This window comes from Haliaeetus albicilla, chromosome Z (assembly GCF_947461875.1).
Source record: "Haliaeetus albicilla chromosome Z, bHalAlb1.1, whole genome shotgun sequence".
NCBI classification, from domain to species: Eukaryota; Metazoa; Chordata; class Aves; order Accipitriformes; family Accipitridae; genus Haliaeetus; species Haliaeetus albicilla.
The window spans coordinates 6,854,402-6,862,131 of NC_091516.1; the positions used below are offsets into that span (position 1 = coordinate 6,854,402).

Sequence of the window (7,730 nt, forward strand, 5' to 3'; positions counted from 1 at the left end):
GGCTTGTTGTCTGGCTGCACACACTCGCATGCTCGTGCAAAGCGGCGATAGTGCATGGGTGAAGCCATTTCATCTGGCAGTGCTGCCAGTCTCCTCCTAGTTTCGGCATCCATGACGAGATTGGAACAAAGTTACTGAGGCATGATTATGAGTTTAAAGGCATGATTTTCTCTTGTTCATTTTAGCTCTTTGAGAGGACATAACAAGCGATCATTGATAATAACCCAGGCAATCTTAAGAGCCTTATCTGCACTCCCTGGTAGCATCCTCTTTCTCTTGCACTTCATTTTTGCTGTCACACTCTCTAAAGCTTTTTCCTCTCCTCCTTCCAGAGCCTTCCCTAGATGGGGCTTCTCTTACCTACTTTAACTTACTGCTTCCTCTCTTCTGCCACTCTAGCCCTTCTATAAACCATCAGCTCAGATTCTTTGCCCTAAAATCCTTCTCTTCCACATTATTGCTGCTGGTTCTTTGGCCTCAACTGAATGTCTTACATTCTCTCATCCTTCTCAGCTCCTCTGGTGATGCTCAGCTTAGAAATTCCTGCTCATTTCCTCTCTATTTTCTGTCTCTCCTACACACTGCCAAAATTGCTTTCCAAACTTGCCTTTACTAAGCACTGCTTACAATGAGATTTCTTAGTTCACAGCAATATTTTTATTTCATGTGGCACTCTGTTCCCTTCCAAACCCCATTTATAGCTCTCCTCTTGTTCACTTCTTTCCTATTGATTCCCCTTATTTTTCTAGAGCTCTAGGTCACCTCCTTCCTCCCTACTGATTCCCTGCACACTCCACTATTAAATTCATCCCAGTGCACACCAACTTCCTTCAGCAGCTAAATACTTCTGAAACAAACCCAAAGACCCCAGAGATTTCATGCACTGCTACAGATATCCACCCACTCCTCTGACATTCCCATTACAGAATACTTTTTGCATCCCTCTGACCACCCCTGAAGACACCAGCCTTCATGTACTTTTATTTTTTGCTTTTAATTGTCACCTCTAGATTCTACAGCCTCCTTCTAAGACCTCACCAGTAGTCTTGGGTAGAAGACTGGTAATGTGGTATTATCTTCTTTTATTCCATTCTTTTCTCTTTTTCACCTTAACATCCTGCATGCTTTTTCTGAACAGATACACCTCAGATACAGATCCCTCACTCATTCTGCATTTTGCAAATATCTCTGAGTTTAAATCACACTTTGGATTCAGTCATAAAAATGCAGATGAAAACTTAAATTCCTAATGACTGAACTGAAATTTGAAATAAATTCAAATCCCAAATACTCAGAAGTGTTTTTAGCCAGAACTTTCCGGAAGACTGTGGTACCGAGATCCCTTCCTTCCACAGGCCCCGGTTTACAGTGCAGATAAAGCAGACACGACATGCTAATTTAAGATACTGCTTTGAACACATCCATTCCTTAAAACCTGTTGTAAATAATGTATTTGTGCTTTACAATTCAATCTGACAAGTGCAGACAACATTGATCACCAGTTTGATTTTTTCTGCACTATGGCTATAAATAAAGAACTCAGAACATTTTATAGTATTCCATAAAGAAAAATAATCCTTCCAAAACATGGCATACACTAAGTTTGGCTTGACAGTGTGATTTGGGGCTTATGGAGTTGTTGCTTACTGACTCTCTAAGGTCCACCTAAAAGCTGGATTGGCAAAACCAACTTATTTTTTAAGTGCTTATTGTTAAGAACAGGTAGGTGAAGCCTATGACCAACAAATTGATTACAAATAGATGCAGCTATCACAGATGTAAAGTCTGCAGCTAGAGTCAGTACAGCTTAAAAGACAATTGTAAGCAGAAGAGCAAAATGAAGAAGAATGAACCTGATTAACCTCTCTTTTATCTAATTTCTACCGCTTTTGGCTGGACTGCACTCTCAATAAACATTTTTAATACACGGGATGGAGCCAGTTGTGCCATCTGAACTTACTGCCTGACAGTTTCCATTACAATAACCTCTTCTCAACTGCTTACTTTCCTAGTGTCCTAGTTCCCTAAAGATTTTTTTTATACCGGGTATCTGATCTATGCTCACCTCATTCCAGAGGTTTCTTTTAAAAACCTGTGATATGACATGCAGTATTTGCTATATGGTCTTAAAAAAGCCTGTAATCAGGATGGGGATGTCCAACACAAAGAATTCATGTCAAAAATCAAAGTTGCTTGACAAACCTCATTCTGTTTCTATATTTCACGATACACTGTGCTTACAGTTTCCCTGAGGCCACTGTTGCATTTGAAGAATTACTATGGATCTCTGGGAATTAACGTATGGCTGCTTAGAAATGGAGAAGGCTCTTTTAAAGATATCTGACTCATTTGCTGTCAAACTGGATTTTACTGCAAGTGGGAAAGAGGTTCCTGCTAGTTGTAGTGTATCTGGAGTTGGTCATATGAATTCATGGTACTTTGTCTTCAGCAGTGCTATGAGTTACAAAAGCATCACTGTTCCCTGTTGCTCATTCTCACAGTCTTTCCTCCCCCTATTTGTGGTGGCGCAGCTATGTGTCTTCTTTCTTGTCCTGGTGGAAAGAACAGGACTGGGGAATAGATCTGGCTAAAAAAATAAATCTAAAGAGGAAGATAATTGTTTTGGGTCTTGTCTGGGGTTGTGTGGGTTGTAGTTCTCCAGAACCAGCAGTTTCACTGTCCATTCAAAGAGACACAGGTATGGTTTGTGGAAGAAAGAAGGCAATACTGCTAGAAGCATAACTAAAACCACAGCCTGAAGGACCACCTACCTCTGACAGTATGTTCCCTGTTTTTTTCCTTCTGCTCAGAACCTTCGTCATGTAACGCTGCAAAACAAAAGAGCATTTGTGCTGTGACCACTGAATGATGTTAAATATTTTGAAAGCAACCAAGTGACTCTCAAACTGAGGATTCAAAATTAGTGGATTTTTCCTTGTGTTTTATTCCCTGTCCTTAGAATAAGGATAATACCAATACTCGCCTTAGCTCATAGATACATTGTGAAGAGAAATTAACTTTTATGTAAAACTTAGCTGTGATTCGTACTAAGCACTGCAAAAAATGTCAAAGAGGAGCAGTTAAAGATTTTTAAGCAGCAAATAAGGTATGTCTGTCTCATGCAAAAGTGAACTGAACACTATCACTTTGCTGCTCTAATAAAACATTCCCTATTCTAAGAACTGTCCAGCCTGAGAAAAATAATGATCTGATAACTAAGTATTCCTAATCAATATCATAACTCGTATGTACCAAGATGAGGTAAGATTGCCTAGGCAATTTTAATTTTCATTAAACTTAGATAAGTTTAATAATCCAACCTTTGAATACTTCAACTTTGCAACCTCTGTCCTTTTAAACACAGGTTTCTGTGTTTAATTTTCTGTGCACAGGTACTGGCTTTGCTTTGTAACGTATTTGGTAATGAATGAGAAATAGTGATTTTCTCCTCAATATATTGCATCCTATATGCTTCTCTAAAAGTCCTTCTTGTCTCTCTAGGTCCTCTGCCATTTGCTTGTCAGTATTCTACTCTTCTGCAAGTTCCATTTTTTTACCTGCAGGGACCTGCTTTCTGTCTTCCTCTGCCACAGCCATCATGTCTCTCCTAACTTCTACTAGTGACAGCAAAGATGAAGATCAGAGAGACTGATAACTGCATTCTCCCACAACTAAAATCTTATTGATAAGGCAGGAACAAAGGAAGAAATTTTATGTTTTCCCCTGCAGCATGCTGTATTGCTGCTGAGGGGAAAAGGCTGTAAGAATGTTTTCTCTGCACCCATATTTCTTTTCCTTTGTAACTCAGCTTTGGCGAGGAAAGCGTTTGGTTTTGCTTGTGAAACTCCTAATCTATCACATAACTGATACCTGCTATGTACTCCTCCAAGCATTTGACTCCAGGAGGGAATACTCTGGCTTTGCTACCCCCAGGAAAGTCAGCATTTAGTGCTGTTGAAAACACCTCCCTAAACTTTTATGGCTGTATCTAGCATAGTTATTAAGATAAAAAGGTAGATCTGCCACAATAGCTATTATAAAGGAAATACACTCTTGATGTACCTTTGTAGTACCAAAACCCCCACAAATCTGGAGCAATGTTGACACTAAAGCATGCTTAGTTGTCCACCTTTCACTTATGAAGAAATGGCTACATCTAGAAGGAAATTTTTAAATACTCTTCCAGACATAAAAAGTCTGTCCAAACTGTCAGCATGCTAAAATAAGTTTGGGATTCTCTTCTGGGTAAGGGCTTGAAATAGCAATTACTTTTTCCAATCATATGCTATCAATACAGTCCTAACCACCATTAGTATCTAATCACCTACATATTCAAACACCATTAATGTCAAGATATCCTTCAATGGTAAAAAGTCTGCATAGACTTTGAATCCTGTTGTCCCTTTTCTTTCCAGGATATAATTTCACTGGTTGCCTGGGGTGAAGCTGACGTAGTATGCCCTCTTGTCCTATTTGTAATTCTCCTACAAACATCTGAAGCACTACATCAGAAAGGCAGTAAAAGGGAACAAGTGGATGAGAATTTAATAATCCAGGTTTTCTGCTGCTGGTCACAAACTGTGAAGCAATACCTAGAGGCACGCAAGTTAGTCTTCCCAGTCCAGGCTACACTCCACATGACTTTCAGATGGTAATCTAAACAGGGCTAGACCTTCATTAATCCTCACTGGTTTGCCCCTAGGAGTTTCTGCTTTCCCTGGGTTCAGGTTCTCTCTCTGCCTGCCCCTGCCTGCCCCCCCCCCCCATTTACAAAGTCTCAGAAGCTTCAAAGAGTGAAGATACTGACCCAGCAAATTTAAAAACCTCATTCTAGCCTGGTGGCTGTGCTGTGATCCGGTCTTCTTTGTATTGGATGACAAAACTGTATTACAAATTGCTTGCACTGTGAATCTAATGATGAGTTTATGGCTCAGCTACAAATGTGTGTGTCAATGCTGTATGATGAGACACCCATCTCAACAGATCATTCAATTACAACCCAAGCAACGCAAGAGGGTTACCAAACAGGTTTACCCCATAGCAGGAACAAAACTGTGTTCAGTTAGTCCGTCATCCCATGAGCACAGACAGCGCTTAGCTGGCTTGTAGGACTGCTATTTATCAAAGAACCTTCCACAGAGGGCAGGGGGAGGAAGGCAGAGAAGGGCCATGACCACCACAGCCTCTACCATGCCATCATGGCTACCAGTGCAGTTGGACGTGGTGCTGGGAAAACAGCAGCTGGAGCTCCAACAGCTGTTTATGCTCCACGTTACTAAAGCTAAAGTTGCTGCACTGACGTTCGCAGTGGTTTGGTTAACAATTTCCCCATGTAGAAGGAGACCCTGTGGACCAGCCATCACGGATGATGCCAGAACTCTTAATTTGGAAGTCACGGACCTTAAAATAAACAATCACCTATAAGTTGTTACTTTTCAACCTGTCTAATTACAACTGCAGTCTTAAATCATTTTGTAGGAATTCTGCCACCAAAAGCTGTTCTTTCTTTGTTTTGAGATTTCTAGTGGTTCTTAAGAGGATAGCTCCCAGTCAACCAGGTTAGACAAATAAAACCGTGACAATTTAAACTGTGGACACATCTTGCTTCATTTCTTATTTAAAGCCACTACTCCCAAAACCCCACTTCACACTCATGGTTTAAATACAAGAATCCACTAGTGAAAGTATTTAGTTCAAATAAGCAAAATTATTTTTGAAAGCACTACTTGAGGGGACCTGGTCCTCTGTTAAATTTTGAGCAGGTGAATGGATGAATAAAGCTCAAGGCATAAATCTCAAGTAAACTGCAGGCTGTGCGTGTATAAATTGTGAGAAATAAGCAGGCTCTACACTGAAAGACAAGAACTTCAAAGCAGAGTTCCTTGGTTCCTCTTTTGGGGCAGTGAGTCCTCCAACAGAAAGGACTGGAGAATACTATACCGGTCCTAAGAGTAGTAGCATACATTCAGACCTCCTTAAAACTGAGTCAGCTTGCCACTGGTTAGCTTGTCCACACTGTCCTACAACTGTATTGGGTGAAGATGATTTAAACTGTATAAGCAATGTAAACTAGTAAATTCAAGCTAGTAACTTTGGGGGGGGAAAAAGACTCTTCAGTACACAAGCTGAACCACTGTTGAGCTTCAGTGTACCTCAGACTGAACCAATGGGTATGTGGTTGCTGCCATATGATAAGTCTAAGGAAAATTAATAAAAAATGAAAGGTTAATTTGTCTTCAACAGATAAAGCTTCTAGTATTTGTATATAGATTTTTTTTTTTTGTGGAGACTGTAAAGAAATACTTACAAGAAGATAAAGTTATCCCCCTAGGGATTAACTTATATTTTTAACACTTTTCTTTTTTTTTTAGGTTAATGGGTCCACAGGCCCGTCAAAACCGATGTGAGCTTTTCCCTCGGTTACGGATCGCCCCAAGAGCTTTCATGCCGCCTCTGTGCGCCAGACAACCCTCTCATGTTTTGGTCGTTTTCCCACGTAACACGTTACGGTCGAACCGGACGAGGCGCCGCCGCCGCGGGTCAGTTTCTGCGGGCCGAGCCGCTCCCACCCCGGCCCCCTCCTCCCCGCGGAGCCGGCGCCCCCGGCGGCTGGCAGGGCGCCTCGGAGCCCCAGCCCGAGCCCGCCCCCGCGGCGGAGCGGAGCGGAGGGGAGGGCAGCGGCCCGCCCCGAAGGCAGGCAGCGCCCCGGCTCGGCCGGCCCGCTCGCCGCCCCCCTCGGGGCCGAGCAAGCCGGACGGCAGGCGGCGCTCCGGCCAGAGCGGCCGAGGCAGCGACAGCTGCCGCCGCCCCGCGTTCGTGGAGCTCCCCGAGGGCCCCGCGGCGCGCCCCCGCCGAGCCGCCCTTCCCGCCCCGCGCCCCGGCCGGGCCCGAGGGCGCTGCCGGCCGGCGCCGCACAAAGAGACGCGACTCCTCTACCTGCGGCGGCGGCACCGCTTCGCTCCGCGGCGGCAACAGGAAACGGCCGGGGCCGGGGCCGGCCCGGGGGCGGGGCCGGCTCGGGGGCGGGGCCGGCCCGGGGGCGGGGCCGGCCCGGGGGCGGGAGGCTCCCGGCGGCCCCCAGCTCCCGGGCGTGGCGGGCCGCGTAGTCCCCGAGGGCGGCTCCGCCGAGGAAGCCGCCCGGGCGCTGCCGAGCGCAGGACTACGCTGCCCAGGGAGCCGTGCGCGGCGCCAGGCCGGCGGGGCGGGGCTCAGCGCGCCGGGGCGCTTCCCGCCGCCGGCTGCTGCCCGCCCTGCGCCGGGCCCGGGCTCGGGCTCAGGGGTGACTGCCCGTGGCGCACCGAAGGCGGGAGGCGAGGAGTAGCTCTGCCGAGCCTGCGGGCTCGGCCCAGGGCAGGCGGCGCCGCGGCCGTCGGTGGGCGCTCCCGCCCGCCCCGCCGTTCCTTCGTAAGGGACGCCGCCGGCTGGGCAGTCAGGCGCGCCGCTCTTCAGGCGCCGGGGCCTCGCCGCCGCGAAGGACGAGCGCTGCGGGCCGCCGGGCTCCGCGCCCGGGCAAGCTGCCGAGTGAGGCCGTCGCGGCACGGCCGAGCACTTACCAAACAGCCGCGAAGAAAAGACTTGCGTTTGCTGGTGACGGTGGATGAGGTGCCTCTGTTAAAAAAAAAAAAAAAAGGGCAGCGCACCCATTCGCTCCCGTGCTTCGGCAGTCGGTGCGTTGTCAAAGCGGAGACCTAACGCTTGCCAAAACAAACCGCGCTGGTCCCCACGTGACT

General features: G+C 46.4%; 1 protein-coding gene across 5 annotated transcripts in view; it reads right to left on the reverse strand.

The window, feature by feature from the left end:
• SLC38A9 (solute carrier family 38 member 9) overlaps positions 1-7,730 on the reverse strand; it is a 55,208-nt gene extending 47,478 nt beyond the window's left edge. For 2 of the 5 annotated variants that reach the window (XM_069776984.1, XM_069776988.1), the window contains exons 1-2: positions 7,554-7,730; positions 2,772-2,828 (exon numbers count right to left, since the gene is read on the reverse strand). The gene's annotated coding sequence lies outside the window, so the exon portion shown is untranslated. Of the gene's footprint in view, positions 1-2,771; positions 2,829-6,936; positions 7,016-7,553 lie in introns of those variants that run through there. The other 3 variants (XM_069776986.1, XM_069776985.1, XM_069776987.1) reach the window with 3 other exon arrangements.